Source organism: Gorilla gorilla, chromosome X, assembly GCF_029281585.2.
Source record: "Gorilla gorilla gorilla isolate KB3781 chromosome X, NHGRI_mGorGor1-v2.1_pri, whole genome shotgun sequence".
Taxonomy (NCBI): Eukaryota; Metazoa; Chordata; class Mammalia; order Primates; family Hominidae; genus Gorilla; species Gorilla gorilla.
In genome coordinates, this window is record NC_073247.2 from 47,928,364 (window position 1) to 47,946,323 (window position 17,960).

Genomic DNA, 17,960 nt, shown 5'->3' on the forward strand with positions numbered 1-17,960 from the left:
GATTTCCTTTCCTTTGACTCTGCTGTCAAAAGCTGAGGCATCCTCGAATGTTAGAGTGCTAGAAAGTAATGGAACTTTTCGGGGCCGATGTGGACGTAAGTTGCTTCTGGAGCCCTGGGTCTGTAACCAAGAATAACTGCTCAGCTGCGGGTCTGATGTGTTTACTGTTTTGCTTACTATTCAGTTCAACCCATGGCTCTTATTAAATGCGTATCTGATAGGAGTGTCCCCTTTAAAAATACATAAATGTAGACGGAAACGTACCCGGAAATGTACCCCATTGTGGTTGAATGTGCATTATTTCACTTAAAAATATTTGCTTAGGATGGGCAAGACCACAGCTTTCTTGACAGGGCAGCTTTTCTTGATGGATAACTTTACAGTGGCTCCTAAAAGTGAATTGGTTTTCACATACATATTTTTTCCTGGACTCACTTTGAAATCAGCATGTGGTTATTAGAAGAGAATATGCCAGTTCCTGTGGAGTAGGAAAAAGAACAAAACTCTGAAGGATCATAGTGACTAGAACGGAGAGAGAGGCACTTTCATTCATAATCCACTGGAGCCAACTACTGTTCTAGGGAGGAAGTGACACATTTAACTTGGTTTTATTTAAGGTGAGAAAGGCGTTTGAAGAAAAATTAAAGGTATATAGAGTGTTTTAAAAAGAGTAATTAACTTAGATCACCTCTACAGAGGCAGACAGGTTTTTTTTTTAATAGCAGGTGAGGTTGATTCAAGTGAGAAAAAAGATTACTAAAGAATGTGCACTGTGTTAGCTGGGCAGCAAAGGTTTATGTCACAAAGTTGTCTTGAAATAGTTTGTTCTGCTTGAGTCACTGTTAACTGCCAGCAGTTTTTCAAATGCCCTTCCAGTTGTAGAAAACCTTTTAGAAGGCCATAGAGATATTTACATATCATTTGCATTGCATTTGCATCTGCTCCCCTCACCTTGTAGTCTGGCAGCAGGCAATTTTCAATTTTTTTTTTTTTCCAATTGTTTTCCTTAATCTTGCCTCTTCCCCTTTCCATGCCTTGAGGCCTTTTTTCCAGAATGGAATGGGAAGAGTGTGTGACCACTAGGTCACACAGGTGGAAGCAGACCAGAAGGACTCTGCCCAAAAACTGGTGGTTCGGGCCATTCTGCAACACTGATCCACAAAAGACATCTATCAAGACCTCTCTTCTGCCCTCCTTCCAAACCAGGTCTTTTTTGTTTTTTTTTACTAATCGAGTTGAGGTGCTTTGGCCCCTGCTCCCAGGAGATGGAACAAGCTTCAAGGATAGCAAAAAAAAAAAAAAAAAAACCCACCACCACCACCAACAAAAACAGGTCTTAACCTGAGCCTGAGCAAACCAGTTAGTTCCAGTGCCAGCTGCAGCTGTGTCAATTCAAGACTTTCTGGCTTGAAAGGTGTAGGGCAGGGGCTAAGCATGCCAGGCTGGAAGCCCTTTGAGGGGAAAGTAGAAGTTTTATACACCATGCCCTCCCCGCAAATCCTAGCCAGCACAGGACTTTGCCCTCAGTAGGTGATCCATAGACCTTGATTAGATTGAATTGCGAATTTGTGTCATTTCTCTATAAATAATCTCTCAGTATGTCCTGGGTTTCTTCCCCTCCGATGTCATTTATATTCACATTCCTCTGGCAATTCCCTCAGTTATTGCTCTAATTTAGATCCTCCCCACATTACTGGGCACATCTTTGCCACCTAATAAATAGTTGAATGAATGAATCACCATATATTGGGATTAGTGCAATATACTTTGAGCTAGAATCTCCCACTCAAGCCGTTCCATCTACCTCTAAGAAACAAATATTTCAAGAGACATTTTTCATCATGTTATTTCCCTGCTCAACATACTGTAGTGGCTCCCTATTACTTTTTCTCCAGTGGCTTGTCATCTCACAAAGTTATGATTCTTAAAAATAGCCGAGAAGGCCCCACATGATCTAGCCTCCTACACTCCTACTCTACTCCTTGCTCATTCTTCTTCAACCACACTGGCCATCTTCCTGTTTTAGTTACTTTCCTGTCTCAGGCTGTTTGTTCTTACAGTTCTTTCTACTTGGAACACTCCCTCTAGATATTTATAGCTAGATCTCTGACCTTGTATAGGGGTGTGTGTGTGTGTGTGTGTGTATGTATATATATATATATATAATTTTTTTTGAGACATAGTCTCACTCTGTCACCCAGGCTGGAGTGCAGTGGTGCAACCATGGCTCACTGTAGCCTCGACCTCCTGGGCTCAGGTGATCCTCCTACCTCAGCCTCCCAAGTAGGTGACACCACAGGCATGTGCCACCACACCCAGCTAATTTTTTGTATTTTTTTGTAGAGACAGAGTTTCACCATGTTGCCTATGCTGTTCTGGAACTCCTGGGCTCAAGTGATCTGCCCGCCTCAGTCTCCTAAAGTCCTGGGATGACAGTCATGAGCCACTGTGCCTGGCCTTGTATAGGTCTTTACTTCCTCAATGAGGCTTTTCCTGACTACCCTATTTAAAATTGCAACCCAACCCTCAACTTATCCCCCTTTCGTGATTTGTTTTACTTAAATTGTTTATTTATGTCTTCGCTGATTAGAATGTAAGCTCCATAAGGGTAGACATTTTTGGTTTCATTGATGTTCATTGCCAAGACTGCCTGACACATTTTTAGATACCCAGCTTTGTGTGTGTTTGCAAATATCACTCAATTTTAGTGGTGTCCCATTTATCAATATTTTCCTTTACGGTGGTAGTTTTGGTGTCATGTTTAAAGAAATCCTTTCCTACTGCGAAAGTTTCAGTAAATATTTGTTAAGTGAATGAATGAATGAATGATAGTTTCTTCCAATTATTTTTCATGGCTTAAGCTCAACCAATAAAGCAGTGCTTCTTAAACTTTAATGTGCTTAGGAATCACCTGCAGATCTTGTAGAGCTGCAAGTTCCTGGGTGATCCTGATGTTGCGGGTCCATAGAGCATGCTTTGAATAGCAAGGCAATACTGTGCTGCATAGGTTTTGGCATTATACCTGCCACCTCTATTAAGGCATACTATAAGACGCCATTCTATGAAGCTTGATATGTTTATTTAAAAGGTCTATAGTTTAGAATGCTGATTACTATATTCTACCTTTCACTCTAAAGACCCACAAGAGGAATTGCTCTCAGATTGTAGAGACAGTAATAGTTGTGTGACTCCTGACAATTGATTGAATTTTTAAAATCTTCAAAATATGTCATGTAACTGATTCTATTTCTCACTTTGTGTTGGCTACTAGGGAGTGTATGGCTAGAACTGTGGTCCATATAAGCTAGCGTACAGTACCTTAGCAGATCTATATTTATGTGTAGACATTTCCCCTGGGTTTATCTAATTTGTTTCTTCCTTAGTTTACCCTTTTCTAGGTTCTTTTCTTTTTATTTGATTTTGTTGTTTGTATTTATGTTTATAAGGTTCAGATATAAGAAAAAGATGTATGTGTATGTGGCAAGAGACAGAGAATCCCTCTCTCCAGGCATGTATTTTCACTTAACTTGGCCTTCCTGCAATAGCTCCAAGGCTTTCTTAGGCAGATATCGTTGAGCAATGGGGCATTGAAGTCTCAAGAAATCATGCCATAAAAACTTATATTGGGCCCATTCGGCTTTCCACTGATTGGTGGAAATGTAGCAGACAATGGCAGAGGGATTCTGGGGAGACCTAGGATCTCAGTTAAAATAATAATTCTGCCACTGAGTGATCTTGGAAAAATATTTTAACATCGTTGAGGCTTAATTTCCTCACCTGTAAATTGATTAATAAGAGCTTCTTCGTTGACTTGTTCTGGTTTTCATTCATTCATTCAGTAAATGTCAGGTTTCTACATGGTGTGAGGCAACTTACTAGATGCTTGGGTTCAGTAGTGAACCAAAAATAAAAGTCTGTTGGTGAAGAAAAAAATAACATCAGTCATTTTAGATAAGTGCTCTTAGGGATGTAATCAGGAACTAACTGAGGACAGGTGGGAAAGGGGAGGGCTGCTGTTTGGTAGGAAAGCTTCTCTGTGGAGGCAAGGTCCTGGCTTATCACTAGAGCATGGGAACCAAGTGGCTGCTCTAAGAACAGGCATTCCAGGCAGAGGGCAAGAACCCCTAAGGTAGGAAATGACTTGGATATTTCAAAGAAATAGAAGGAGGCTAGCATGGCTGGAGCAGAGAGAGAGCAGGGGATAGAGGAGTTTGAAACCACGGAAGGAGACATGAGCAGGGTAAAATCAGATCCTGGAGGCCCAAGTTAGTCAAAGTTAGGAGTCTGCATTTGTTTCGTGTTTAAAGGAGGAAAAATCTTGATCTGACTTACCTTTTAGAAAGATCGCCCTGGTTTTCTGTATTAAGAGTGGATTGACAATATTAAGAATGATAACAAGGGGCACTGGTTATGGGGGGTCTAAACCCCTTTTGTGCCAAGGACTCATCTTAGAATAATATTTTTAAATGCATAAAATAAAACACACAGAATGACAAAGGAAGTCAATTATATTGCAACGCTGTTACCAAAACATTTTTAAAATGTGTGAGCAGTAGCGTATGTGCTCCTTTATCAACACATTAAATAAGATTTTACAGCAGGCTAAAGGATGATGATACTTTTGAAACAGTGATGAGAGTCAATGGTATTTTGAGATACCCTCCACAGCTGCAGTGTGGTATGCATATATCTGTGATTTCTGTAGGTGACAAAGTCACAAGTACAACTAGTGGTTTGTGGTTTACGTTTGTAATGAAATGCTAAATTGTTTAATTAAGGCGGGAAACATGTAGATGTGATTTTATTTCCCCAGCCAAAGGAGACTGGTTTGGAAGTTGCTGTGATGACCAGTCCTAAAGTACCTAGCACAGTGCTTGGCACATAGTAGCTGCTAAATGGAATCAATGGTAGCCTTTTTCGCTACTACTAACAGAAAACCTAAGGTAATTCTGAATATCAGATAGAAAATGATACTCAATATGACGTATCTATCTTCCTGCTGTGATTTGAAAACAACAACAACAACAAATTATTGCAAAGTTGTTAATTGGGTCTTTGGCTCATTTCTAAGGCAGGTGGTTGGCAGCTGTATAAGGGGCAATGCTTTTAGCTGTAAATAACAAAATGCCCAATAAAAAGTCATCTAAATAATGAGAACATTTATTACCTCACTTAGCAAGGAGTGGAAAACTAGGCCACTCCAGGATTGTTTCAGCAACTCGGGAGAGTTATCCAAATCCAAGCTCTTTCCAGCCATTTTCTCTGCTATTCTCAGTGTTTCAGCTGTTTCACCTTTCAATGTTGTAAGATGGCTGCTGTCATTGCAAACATCGTGTTCCCCTAACTGAAGTGGTGAGGGAAGGTCTGAGGCTTTTTTTCCCCTGCATCTTTCTCTAAAGTCATGTAGAACATTCTATCCTAGAAGAATTTCCCTCTGACTCATTGCCCAGCACTTGGTCATTAGCCAGTTCTAGTTTCAGGGAGGCTGGGAAGGCTAGTGTTTTTATTTTTAACCTCTATCATTGACAGGTACCGACACGAAAAAAGGGAGAAGGAAATGGTTGTTGGTTGGTTACCAAAGCATCTGCCATTTGGCGTCCCTTGGCAAGGTCTGTCTTGTGACCTCCTTTATCCATTCGCTTTTCATCTCTTTGGTGTTTCTTTTCCCTTTTCCAGGTCACCTCCATGTGTCATGATACCTGTAAGGTATCTTGTTTTTGCTGTCAGCTAGTTGCCAATTAAATAAAAGCTAAGATATTAACTATTAATTAAGATTTAAACTAGCAAAGTTTGGGGAATATATTTTATGGCAGCAACTGTGTTTTTCCTACCTTTTCTTAAAAATTATTTCTCTCATCAAAGATATAAAACAAAATGAGTCTTTATTTATTAACAATTTGTTTCAGGCCAGGCACGGTGGCTTATGCCTGTAATCCCAGCACTTTGGGAGGCCCAGGCGGGCAGATCACATGAGATCAGGAGTTCGAGACCAGCCTGGACAACATAGTGAAACCCTGTCTCTACTAAAAATACAAAAATTAGCTGGGCATGGTGGTAGGTGCCTGTAATCCTAGCTACTCAGGAGGCTGAGGCAGGAGAATCGCTTGAACCCGGGAGGCGGAGGTTGCAGTGAGCCGAGATTGCACCACTACACTCCAGCCTGGGCGGCAGAGTGAGACTCCATCTCTAAAAAAAAAAAAAAAAAAAAAAATTATTTTAAAAGTTAACATGCTTTTTCTTTTTTTAGAACAGTCTATTCCATAAAATACCTGTATTTTATCCATTTATACAAATTATCATATTATACATATATTATACAGCTTGCTTTCTTGCTTAATGTACATTGGACATCTTTGCATGTTGTATAGAGAGATGTAACATGTAACATTCTTTATACTGGTTCCATTTAATGGTTATACTATAACCCTTATTGATGGACATTTGGGTTGATTCCAGTTTTTCTCCTTTTTTTGCTATCACAAATAGTGCCATAAATAATATACATGCATATACATATACAGTAGTCCCACCGTATCTGCCAGGGATATGTTCCAAGACCGCCAGTGGATGCCTGGAACCGTGGATAGTACCAAACGCTATATATACTACTTTTCTGATCTGATACCTGAGACACTTACTAAGTGACCAAGGGGCAGGTGGTTTACAGAGTAGATATGCTGGAAAAAGGGATGATTCATGCCCCAGGTGGGAAGGAGAATGATGTCCCCAAATTTTATCATACTACTCAAAATGGCATGAAATTTAAAACTTATGAATTATTTCTGGAATTTTCCAGGTAGTATTTTTGGACCCCGGATGTCTGCTGGTAACTGAAACCACAGAAAGCAAAACCTTGGATAAAAGAGGACTGCTGTAAAATGCATATATACATATATAATGTATACATGTAATATATATGTGTGTATATGTATATATCTTTTCATATATGTATTTTTGCCTACTTTTGCAAGTATCTATGTAAGGTAAATTTTTAAAACACAATTGCTGGGTCAAAGTTTACCAATATTTTTTATTTGATAGAGGATTATCAAATTGCCCTCCAAAAATGTTCTACCAATTTCTATTCTCTCCATCAGCATTTGGGAGTGCCTGTGTTCTCACTGGGTTTCATCAGAGTTTTTAATATATGCTAAACTGACGAGTATAAAATTAGGATGGAGGTTTCCAGGGTAGAAACTGAGTCCCCTTATTGTTTCTTTCAACTTTTACCAAACAAAATGCATGTGTAGGATTTCATTCAGTCTTTGGGTTTGAGCGGTTCCCATTTTTTAGGCAGGTGTGTGTTTCATACTGCGTAAGTAAAGCCTGAAGTTTGGCTTGAAATGGCAGCAGGGTTGGGCAAGCTGGATTTTTGTAGGCTGGGTTCAATTCCTAATTGCCTGATTACAGATCTACCAGGAAGCAGGCACTTCTATGGGCTACGGCTTAGACCCTTTGTTATGCATGACCCAGAACCCAGTGAATGATAAAATGCAGTGATGTAATAAGGACTAACGATGACTGATCACTTATTTCCACACACTGTTGTAAGTTTTTTTCATGTATTATGTCACTTTTCAAAATGTACCTAATGTAATTTTGCTTGTTAAAATTTTTTATTTTTAATTCACAATCATTATATATATTTATGGAGTACAATGTAATGTTTTGATACATGTGTACATTGTGGAATGAGCAAATCAGGCTAATTAACATATCCATCACCTGGCATACTTATCATTTCTTTGTGGTGAGAACATTTAAAATCCACTTTTAGCAACTTTGAAGTATAGAATACATTATTATTAACTATAGTCACCTTGCTGTGCAGAAGATCATCATAACTTATTCCTCCTGTGTAACTGAAACTTTGTACCCTTTTACCAACTTCTCCCCTTTCCCTCCCCATTTCCGCCCACCCACCTCCAGCTTCTGGCAATTACCATTCTACTCTCACCTTCTATGAGTTTGACTTTTTGAGGTTCTACATATATGTCACATAATACTACCAACAACTTTATAACATGGGCAACATTATTATCTCCATCATATCCAGTAGGGAAACTGAGGAACAGAGAGGTTGAGAAACTTGTTCCAGATCACACAGCTAGTCAGTGGCAGAGATGGGGTTCCATCTTCCCCAGATTTGGGAAGATGGAACCCAAATCTGTGATTTGGGTTGCCAAATCTGTGATTTCAGTTGGTGATCCTCATATTTTAATGTGCATACAAACCCCAGGGATCTTGTTAAAAATCAGCTTTTAGCTCAGTGAGTCTGGAGTGTGGCTCATGATTCTGCATCTCTACTGAGCTTCAGGTGATGCCGCTCTTGCTGGTTTATGGAGCAAACTTGAGCACAACACTCTGAATTACAATTTTTTTTCCCAATTTTATGGGGTTGCCTGTCAACAAATGTAACTGCTCCTGCAAACTTCATGATTTTCATCATTTTTTCTTGTACTGAGGATGACTTCTTCCACAGGTGCAAGAATACCAGCTCTCTGGTTTGTGGGTTATACTGAAGGAAAGAATCACTTCCTGCTGCATCTCCTTGTAGGTTTAAGGGATATGTTGACATCTATCGAATGAATGAGCAAATGCATGGATTTCTTTTTCCTAATAGATGTAATTTTTCACTGTATACAGCAAGTTTTTCGAATTCCTTTAAAGGCCCAAACAAATCACATCCCAGCAATTTTAAATTATTTCATGGTAATTCAAGAGACACCTTATTACATCACTCCCAAACAGAAAGCATGAGCCTGATAATCATGATACCAAGCCTATTTTAGAGTCATTCCACTGATTTTACCTGTTTGACGTAAAGTAGTGCTTCTCCTCCAACTCTAAATCAATGTAAACTTAAAATGATCAGACATCTTCCTTTTTATTTTCTAATCACAATGATTTAACAGACCTACTCAAAATAATTTAGAAAGCTTTAGATACAGTCTATTTATGTCTTTTCATCTGTTAATATACATTCCACAAAAACCCGAACTTATTATTTGTATTATAATTTTTTTTATTATACTTTAAGTTCTAGGCTACATGTGCACACTGTGCAGGTTTGTTACATATGTATATACGTGCCATGTTGGTGTGCTGCACCCATTAACTCGTCATTTACATTAGGTATATCTCCTAATGCTATCCCTCCCCCCTCCCCACATCCCACAACAGGCCCTGGTGTGTGATGTTCCCCCTCCTGTGTCCAAGTGTTCTCATTGTTCAATTCCCACCTATGAGTGAGAACATGCGGTGTTTGGTTTTCTGTCCTTGCGATAGTTTGCTGAGAATGATGGTTTCCAGCTTCATCCATATCCCTACAAAGGAAATGAACTCATCCTTTTTTTATGGCTGCATAGTATTCCATGGTGTATATGTGCCACATTTTCTTAATCCAGTCTATCATTGCTGGACATTTGGGTTGGTTCCAAGTCTTTGCTATTGTGAATAGTGCAGAAATAAACATACGTGTGCATGTGTCTTTATAGTAGCATGACTTACAATCATCTGGGTGTATACCCGGTAATGGGATGGCTGGATCAAATGGTATTTCTAGTTCTAGATCCCTGAGGAATCGCCACACTGTCTTCCACAATGGTTGAACTTGTTTACAGTCCCACCAACAGTGTAAAAGTGTTCCTGTTTCCCCACGTGCTCTCCAGCACCTGTTGTTTCCTGACTTTTTAATGATCGTCATTCTAACTGGTGTGAGAGGGTGTCTCATCATAGTTTTGATTTGCATTTCTCTGATGGCCAGTGATGATGAGCATTTTTTCATGTGTCTTTTGGCTGCATAAATGTCTTCTTTTGAGAAGTGTCTGTTCATATCCTTCGCCCACTTGTTGATGGGGTTGTTTTTTTCTTGTAAATTTGTTTGAGTTCTTGTAAATTTGTTTGAGTAAATTTGGTTGAGTTCTTGTAGATTCTGGATATTAGCCCTTTGTCAGATGAGTAGATTGCAAAAATTTTCTCTTATTCTGTAGGTGGCCTGTTCACTCTGATGGTAGTTTCTTTTGCTGTGCAGAAGCTCTTCAGTTTAATTAGATCCCATTTGTCAATTTTGACTCTTGTTGCCATTGCTTTTGGTGTTTTAGACATGAAGTCCTTGCCCATGCCTATGTCCTGAATGGTATTACCTAGGTTTTCTTCTAGGGTTTTTATGGTTTTAGGTCTAACATTTAAGTCTTTAATCCATCTTGAATTAATTTTTGTATCAGGTGTAAGGAAGGGATCCAGTTTCACCTTTCTACATACGGCTAGCCAGTTTTCCCAGCACTATTTGTTAAATAGGGAATCGTTTCCCCATTTCTTGTTTTTGTCAGGTTTGTCAAAGATCAGATGGTTGTAGATGTCTGGTATTACTTCTGAGGGCTCTGTTCTGTTCCATTGATCTATATCTCTGTTTTGGTACCAGTACCATGCTGTTTTGGTTACTGTAGCCTTGCACTATAGTTTGAAGTCAGGTAGCGTGATGCCTCCAGCTTTGTTCTTTTGGCTTAGGATTGACTTGGCAATGCGGGCTCTTTTTTGATTCCATATGAACTTTAAAGTAGTTTTTTCCAGTTGTGTGAAGAAAGTCATTGGTAGCTTGATGGGGATGGCATTGAATCTATAAATTACCTTGGGCAGTATGGCCATTTTCACGATATTGATTCTTCCTATCCATGAGCATGGAATGTTCTTCCATTTGTTTGTATCCTCTTTTATTTCATTGAGCAGTGGTTTGTAGTTCTCCTTGAAGAGGTCCTTCACATCCCTTGTAAGTTGGACTCCTAGGTATTTTATTCTCTCTGAAGCAATCGTGAATGGGAGTTCACTCATGATTTGGCTCTCTGTTTGTCTATCATTGGTGTATAAGAATGCTTCTGATTTTTGCACATTGATTTTGTATCCTGAGACTTTGCTGAAGTTGCTTATCAGCTTAAGGAGATTTTGGGCTGAGACAGTGGGGTTTTCTAGATATACAATCATGTTATCTGCAAACAGGGACAATTTGACTTCCTCTTTTCCTAATTGAATACCTTTTATTTCCTTCTCCTGCCTGATTGCCCTGGCCAGAACTTCCAATACTGTGTCGAATAGGAGTGGTGAGAGAGGACATCCCTGTCTTGTGCCAGTTTTCAAAGGGAATGCTTCCAGTTTTTGCCCATTCAGTATGATATTGGCTGTGTGTTTGTCATAGATAGCTCTTATTATTTTGAGATACGTCCCACCAATACCTAATTTATTGAGAGTTTTTAACATGAAGGGCTGTTTAATTTTGTCAAAGGTCTTTTCTGCATCTGTTGAGATAATTGTGTGGTTTTTGTCTTTGGTTCTGTTTATATGCTGGATTACATTTATTGATTTGCATATGTTGAACCAGCCTTGCATCCCAGGGATGAAGCCCACTTGATCATGGTGGATAAGCTTTTTGATGTGCTGCTGGATTCTGTTTGCCAGCATTTTTTTGAGGATTTTTGCATCGATGTTCATCAGGGATATTGGTCTAAAATTCTCTTTTTTTGTTGTGTCTCTGCCAGGCTTTGGTATCAGGATGATGTTGGCCTCATAAAATGAGTTAGGGAGGATTCCCTCTTTTTCTATTGATTGGAATAGTTTCAGAAGGAATGGTACCAGCTCCTCCTTGTACCTCTGGTAGAATTTGGCTGTGAATCCATCTGGTCCTGGACTTTTTTTGGTTGATAAGCTATTAATTATTGCCTCAATTTCAGAGCCTGTTATTGGTCTATTCAGAGATTCAACTTCTTCCTGGTTTATTGTTGGGAGGGTGTATGTGTCGAGGAATTTATCCATTTCTTCTAGGTTTTCAAGTTTATTTGCGTAGAGGTGTTTATAGCATTCTCTGATGGTAGTTTGTATTTCTGTGGGATCGGTGGTGATATCCCCTTTATCATTTTTTGTTGTATCTATCTGATTCTTCTATTAGTCTTGCTAGCGGTCTATCAATTTTGTTGATCTTTTCAGCTCCTGGATTCATTTATTTTTTGAAGGGTTTTTTGTGTGTCTATCTCCTTCAGTTCTGCTCTGATCTTAGTTATTTCTTGCCTTCTGCTAGTTTTTGAATGTGTTTCCTCTTGCTTCTCTAGTTCATTTAATTGTGATGTTAGGGTGTCAATTTTAGATCTTTCCTGCTTTCTCTTGTGGGCATTTAGTCCTATAAATTTCCCTCTACACACTGCTTTAAATGTGTCCCAAAGATTCTGGTATGTTGTGTCTTTGTTGTCATTCGTTTCAGAGAACATCTTTATTTCTCCCTCATTTCGCTATGTACCCAGTAGTCATTCAGGAGCAGATTGTTCAGTTTCCATGTGGTTGAGTGGTTTTCAGTGAGTTTCTTAATCCTGAATTCTAGTTTGATTGCACTGTGGTCTGAGAGACAGTTTGTTATAATTTCTGTTCTTTTACATTTGCTGAGGAGAGCTTTACTTCCAACTATGTGGTCAATTTTGGCATAGGTGTGGTGTGGTGCTGAAAAGAATGTATATTCTGTTGATTTGGGGTGGAGAGTTTTGTAGATGTCTATTAGGTCTGCTTGGTGCAGAGCTGAGTTCAATTCCTGGATATCCTTGTTAACTTTCTGTCTCATTGATCTGTCTAATGTTGACAGTGGGGTGTTAAAGTCTCCCATTATTATTGTGTGGGAGTCTAAGTGTCTTTCTAGGTCTCTAAGGACTTGCTTTATGAATCTGGGTGCTCCTGTATTGGGTGCATATACATTTAGGATAGTTAGCTCTTCTTGTTGAATTGATCCCTTTACTATTATGTAATGCCCTTCTTTGTCTCTTTTGATCTTTGTTGGTTTAAAGTCTGTTTTATCAGAGACTAGGATTGCAACCCCTGCCTTTTTTTGTTTTCCATTTGCTTGGTAGATCTCCCTCCATCCCTTTATTTTGAGCCTATGTGTGTCTCTGCACGTGAGATGGGTTTCCTGAATACAGCACAGTGATGGGTCTTGACTCTTTATCCAATTTGCCAGTCTGTGTCTTTTAATTGGAGCATTTAGTCCATTTACATTTAAAGTTAATATTGTTATGTGTGAATTTGATCCTGTCATTATGATGTTAGCTGGTTATTTTGCTCATTAGTTGATGCAGTTTCTTCCTAGCCTTGATGGTCTTTACAATTTGGCATGTTTTTGCAGTGGCTGGTACCGGTTGTTCCTTTCCATGTTTAGTGCTTCCTTCAGGAGCTCTTTTAGGGCAGGCCTGGTGGTGACAAAATCTCTCAGCATTTGCTTGTCTGTAAAGGATTTTATTTCTCCTTCACTTATGAAGCTTACTTTGGCTGGATAGGAAATTCTGGGTTGAAAATTCTTTTCTTTAAGAATGTTGAATATTGGCCCCCACTCTCTTCTGGCTTGTAGAGTTTCTGTCGAGAGATCTGCTGTGAGTCTGATGGGCTTCCCTTTGTGGGTAACCTGACCTTTCTCTCTGGCTACCCTTAACGTTTTTTCCTTCATTTCAACTTTGGTGAATCTGACCGTTATGTGTCTTGGAGTTGCTCTTCTTGAGGAGTATCTTTGTGGCGTTCTCTGCATTTCCTGAATTTGAATGTTGGCCTGCCTTGCTAGGTTGGGGAAGTTCTCCTGGATAATATCCTGCAGAGTGTTTTCCAGCTTGGTTCCATTCTCCCCATCACTTTCAGGTACACTAATCAGACGTACATTTGGTCTTTTCACATAGTCCCATATTTCTTGGAGGCTTTGTTCATTTCTTTTTATTCTTTTTTCTCTAAACTTCTCTTCTCGCTTTATTGCATTCATTTCATCTTCCATCACTGATACCCTTTCTTCCAGTTGATCAAATTGGCTACTGAAGCTTGTGCATTCGTCACGTAGTTCTCGTGCCATGATTTTCAGCTCCATCAGGTCATTTAAGGACCTCTCTACACTGGTTGTTCTAGTTAGCCATTCATCTAATCTTTTTTCAAGGTTTTAAACTTCTTTGCGATGGGTTCAAACTTCCTCCTTTAGCTCGGAGAAGTTTGATCATCTGAAGCCTTCTTCTCTCAACTCATCAAAGTCATTCTCTGTCCAGCTTTATTCCGTTGCTGGTGAGGAGCTGCGTTCCTTTGGAGGAGGAGAGGCGCTCTTTTTTTTAGAATTTTCAGGTTTTCTGCTCTGGTTTTTCCTCATCTCTGTGGTTTTATCTACCTTTGGTCTTTGACGATGGTGATGTACAGATGGGGTTTTGGTGTGGATGTGCTTTCAATTTGTTAGTTTTCCTTCTAACAGTCAGGACCCTCAGCTTCATGTCTGTTGGAGTTTGCTGGAGGTCCCCTCCAGATGCTGTTTGCCTGCGTATCAGCAGCAGAGGCTGCAGAACAGCGAATATTGCTGAACAGCAAATGTTGCTGCCTGATCGTTCCTCTGGAGGTTTCATCTCAGAGGGGTACTTGGCTGTGTGAGGTGTCAGTCTACCCCTGCTAGGGGGTGCCTCCCAGTTAGCCTACTCAGGGGTCAGGGACCCACTTGAGGAGGCAGTCTGTCTGTTCTCAGATTTCAAATTCCATGCTGGGAGAGCCACTACTCTCTTCAAAGCTGTCAGACAGGGACATTTAAGTCTGCAGAGGTTTCTGCTGCCTTTTGTTTGGCTATGCCCTGCCCCCAGAGGTGGAGTCTACAGAGGCAGGCAGGCCTCCTTGAGCTGCGGTGGGCTCCACCCAGTTCGAACTTCCTGGCCACTTTGTTTACCTACTCAAGCGTCAGCAATGGCGGGCGCCCATCCCCCAGCCTTGCTGCTGCCGTGCAGTTCGATCTCAGACTGCTGTGCTAGCAATGAGCGAGGCTCCGTGGGCGTGGGGCCCTCCAAGCCAGGCATGGGATATAATCTCCTGGTGTGCTGTTTGCTAAGACCCTTGGAAAAGTGCAGTATTAGGGTGGGAGTGACCCGGTTTTCCAGGTGCCATCTGTCACAGGTTTGCTTGGCTAGGAAAGGGAATTCCATGACCCTTTGTGCTTCCCGGGTGAGGGGATGCCTCGCCCTGCTTTGGCTCACACTTGGTGCACTGCACCCACTGTCCTGCACCCATTTTCTGACAAGCCCCAGTGAAATGGACCCAGTACCTTAGTTGGAAATGCAGAAATCACCCATCTTCTGCGTCTCTCACGCTGGGAGCTGTAGACTGGAGCTGTTCCTATTTGGCCATCTTGGAACCACATCTGTATTATAATTATTTAAAGAGAACATAGTTCGTAATTTTTTGTTACAGAGTAAATGGAAAAATAAACACAGTAAAACTTGTTTTAAATGAACTTAATTATTTATTTTGCCAATAACTAAACTGACAGTGCTCTGTAAGGAGATTGTTTTAATGGAATTTTATTAAATGTATTGGCCTTTGAATGTGAAAATGATAGATTATATTAATTTCTTAGTAACTTCTTCACTAATTACACTTTTGCTGGTTAATTTAGTAAATGATGTTTGTCATGTGATTGGCTGCAACACAATATACAATGGATTTCCTCCAAGTGACAGGGCGGTCCTGTAGTGTCCCCACATGGTAATGGTCTCTAGGTAAACTGGTTCAACAGTTCATGATGTGTCCAAGTCTATCTCTTCATGATTCAACTTTACAAGTTCATCTCTGACCACCAGTCAAGTACCATGTCTTGACTGGTTTGTCTCATAAAAAAACAAGTTGTTTTCATTATACACACACACGCACACAGATATATGTATGCATGTGTATATAAGATACACACACATGCACACATCACTAAACTCTTCCTAATTATTTTCTTTATGGTTTTAGTTACTAGGGAAACCTACCAAGATAGCAGGCCCATTATTCTTGGGGTACTAGCCACTTGATCAAACGGAATTTTCAAGAAGTATTTGATCTTCCTTTTTGCAAGCTGAATAAAGGAGTGTTTTGTGTAAGATCAGATTTTCTTTTCTGAATAGCTTTAACCATTCAATGAACCAGAGAAATGAACGACTTTGGCCTGTTAAAGTGTGAGTATGGCTATCTGGGTCATAAAGAAGCTGTTTTTCAGATGAGAGACAAAGTCTTACAGACTTCATTGGTAAGAACATCTAAATGAGAAGTGGCAAAACAAATATTGGTTATGGCATTATGCGCAGTTAGCTGTTACTGTGCCCATCTGCTGGCTCCATTGCTTTGCATGGAATGGATTCCCCGTGCTCAGTGGTGTGTTGAAATCTGGTGTCTATGGCAACAAAAGCATCACCAATCTCAAAGCAAGCACTGTTGGTACCAGCTGAATCTCCACTCACACAACGACTTTAGGAAGGAGACACAGTCTGACAGACTTTATGGCTATCTAAGGCCAAAGAGATCCAGTGTCTAACCAGAAACAATATATTGTCCTTATGTATATATCAATAACATAATCTTGCTTTTTAAAATGTTTTTTTTCTTCTGAGACAAAAAGAATTGCACATTTATTACAAATTGCAATTGTTGAAATAGTCTGGACTCTCAATGAAGACATTAAAGCATGGTGGTTAAGAACAGCCTTTTCAGATTCAGGTAGCCTTGGGATTGTCAGACTCCACTGCAATATCTGATTGACTTTAAGCAAGTTATTTAGCATCTCTGAGGCTTAATTTCTTCACCAACAAAATGCAATCCAAGCAGCACCTACCTCATAGGTGTGCTAGGAAGGGCCACTGAGAATGTGTGGTAACATGCTTGGCAGAGGATGCTCCCAGGCATAGACTACGAATTCCCTATGTCAGCCACGATTTTGTGTATTGGTGGGCTTCAGCATAGGGTGATGAGACAGTGTAACTGCATTTACACTGAGATGGAGTACTCCTCCAAATGTCAGTATGTGTGTTTTTTTTTTTTTTCCTTGAATCTATCTGACAACTATAAACCCTCCTTCAACCTACTACTTGGTGGAGACAGTGGCTGCCAGTGTTCTGGATGTTGATTCTGAGTATTGTTGGGCTTTAGCATAGGGTGCTAAAACACTCTCCATTGATTAAATAGCATATGTATTCTTTTGTATGTTCAGCCAGTCTTTCTAATATTCCCTGTGGTGGTATTCAAAGTTGCTATGTCCTGGATGACAACAGCAAAGCTTTGAGATTTTAACACAGAGGCCATAAAGGGCTGGAGGGAAGTATCCTCTGCTCTGCCATACAGGAGATTAAGCTGAGTTGCTCAGGCAGATTATATGTTAAAGTCAATTGAGTGGGTGGGCATCACCCCTAAACAAGAACTTGTGTGAATTACTCTGCACTTCCTCCAGGGAAAGGGCTCTTTTCTCTTTTAAAAACTGTAGGATCTTTGCAGTGTTATAAGAATTGGCTTTCTTGTCTCTGATTTGTGCTTCTTGGAGTAAATCACCTGATTGGCTTGAAGATACTGTAAATTGCCATATAGGTGATGTTGGAATATTTGCTTCTTGCTCTGTTCCCTACTCCAACCCCCTACTCTGAGTGGTGGATTCAATAAGCTATTTTTTGCTCTTAAGTTCTCGTCTTTGTTTCTAGAGATAATTTGCTTACATTGCACTAATTCACATTTTCAGAGGAATTTCAATAGTTGTGACACTGTCAAAGTGACAACTTCAAATGAGTTTTCCTCAGCAAATGTTCCAGGTCATGTACATTTATTAGCTTGTTTCAGAAAATGGTTAATACAGTTAAGGATTCTTTCAAGTGTTTCTTCAGCTACTGGGCTCAGAAATTATTTTTTTCTTGCATTAATAGACTCCTCTATTAGTATTTGAAAGCTGTGTGATATAAAGCTATGTGACTCACTGTCAGTTTTACAAACTTAAATCTGCACTTCACTCTTTCATTCCTAGCTCCTATTTATATTCATTTATCACATAATGCTTTTGATATTAACAACTACACTACTCTAATAATAAAGCTATAATTATGACTTTCCCCTATCCCTAATCGGGGCTGGGGGTGTCATGTGTATTGATTAGCTCTGCTTGTGATCTTCAGTACCACACCAACTGG

General features: G+C 39.8%; 1 protein-coding gene across 1 annotated transcript in view; it reads left to right on the forward strand.

Annotated features, from left to right (window-relative positions):
- The window catches only part of LANCL3 (LanC like family member 3), a 113,684-nt gene that overhangs the window by 1,207 nt on the left and 94,517 nt on the right, over positions 1 to 17,960 (forward strand). The gene's annotated exons all lie outside the window — the stretch shown is intronic.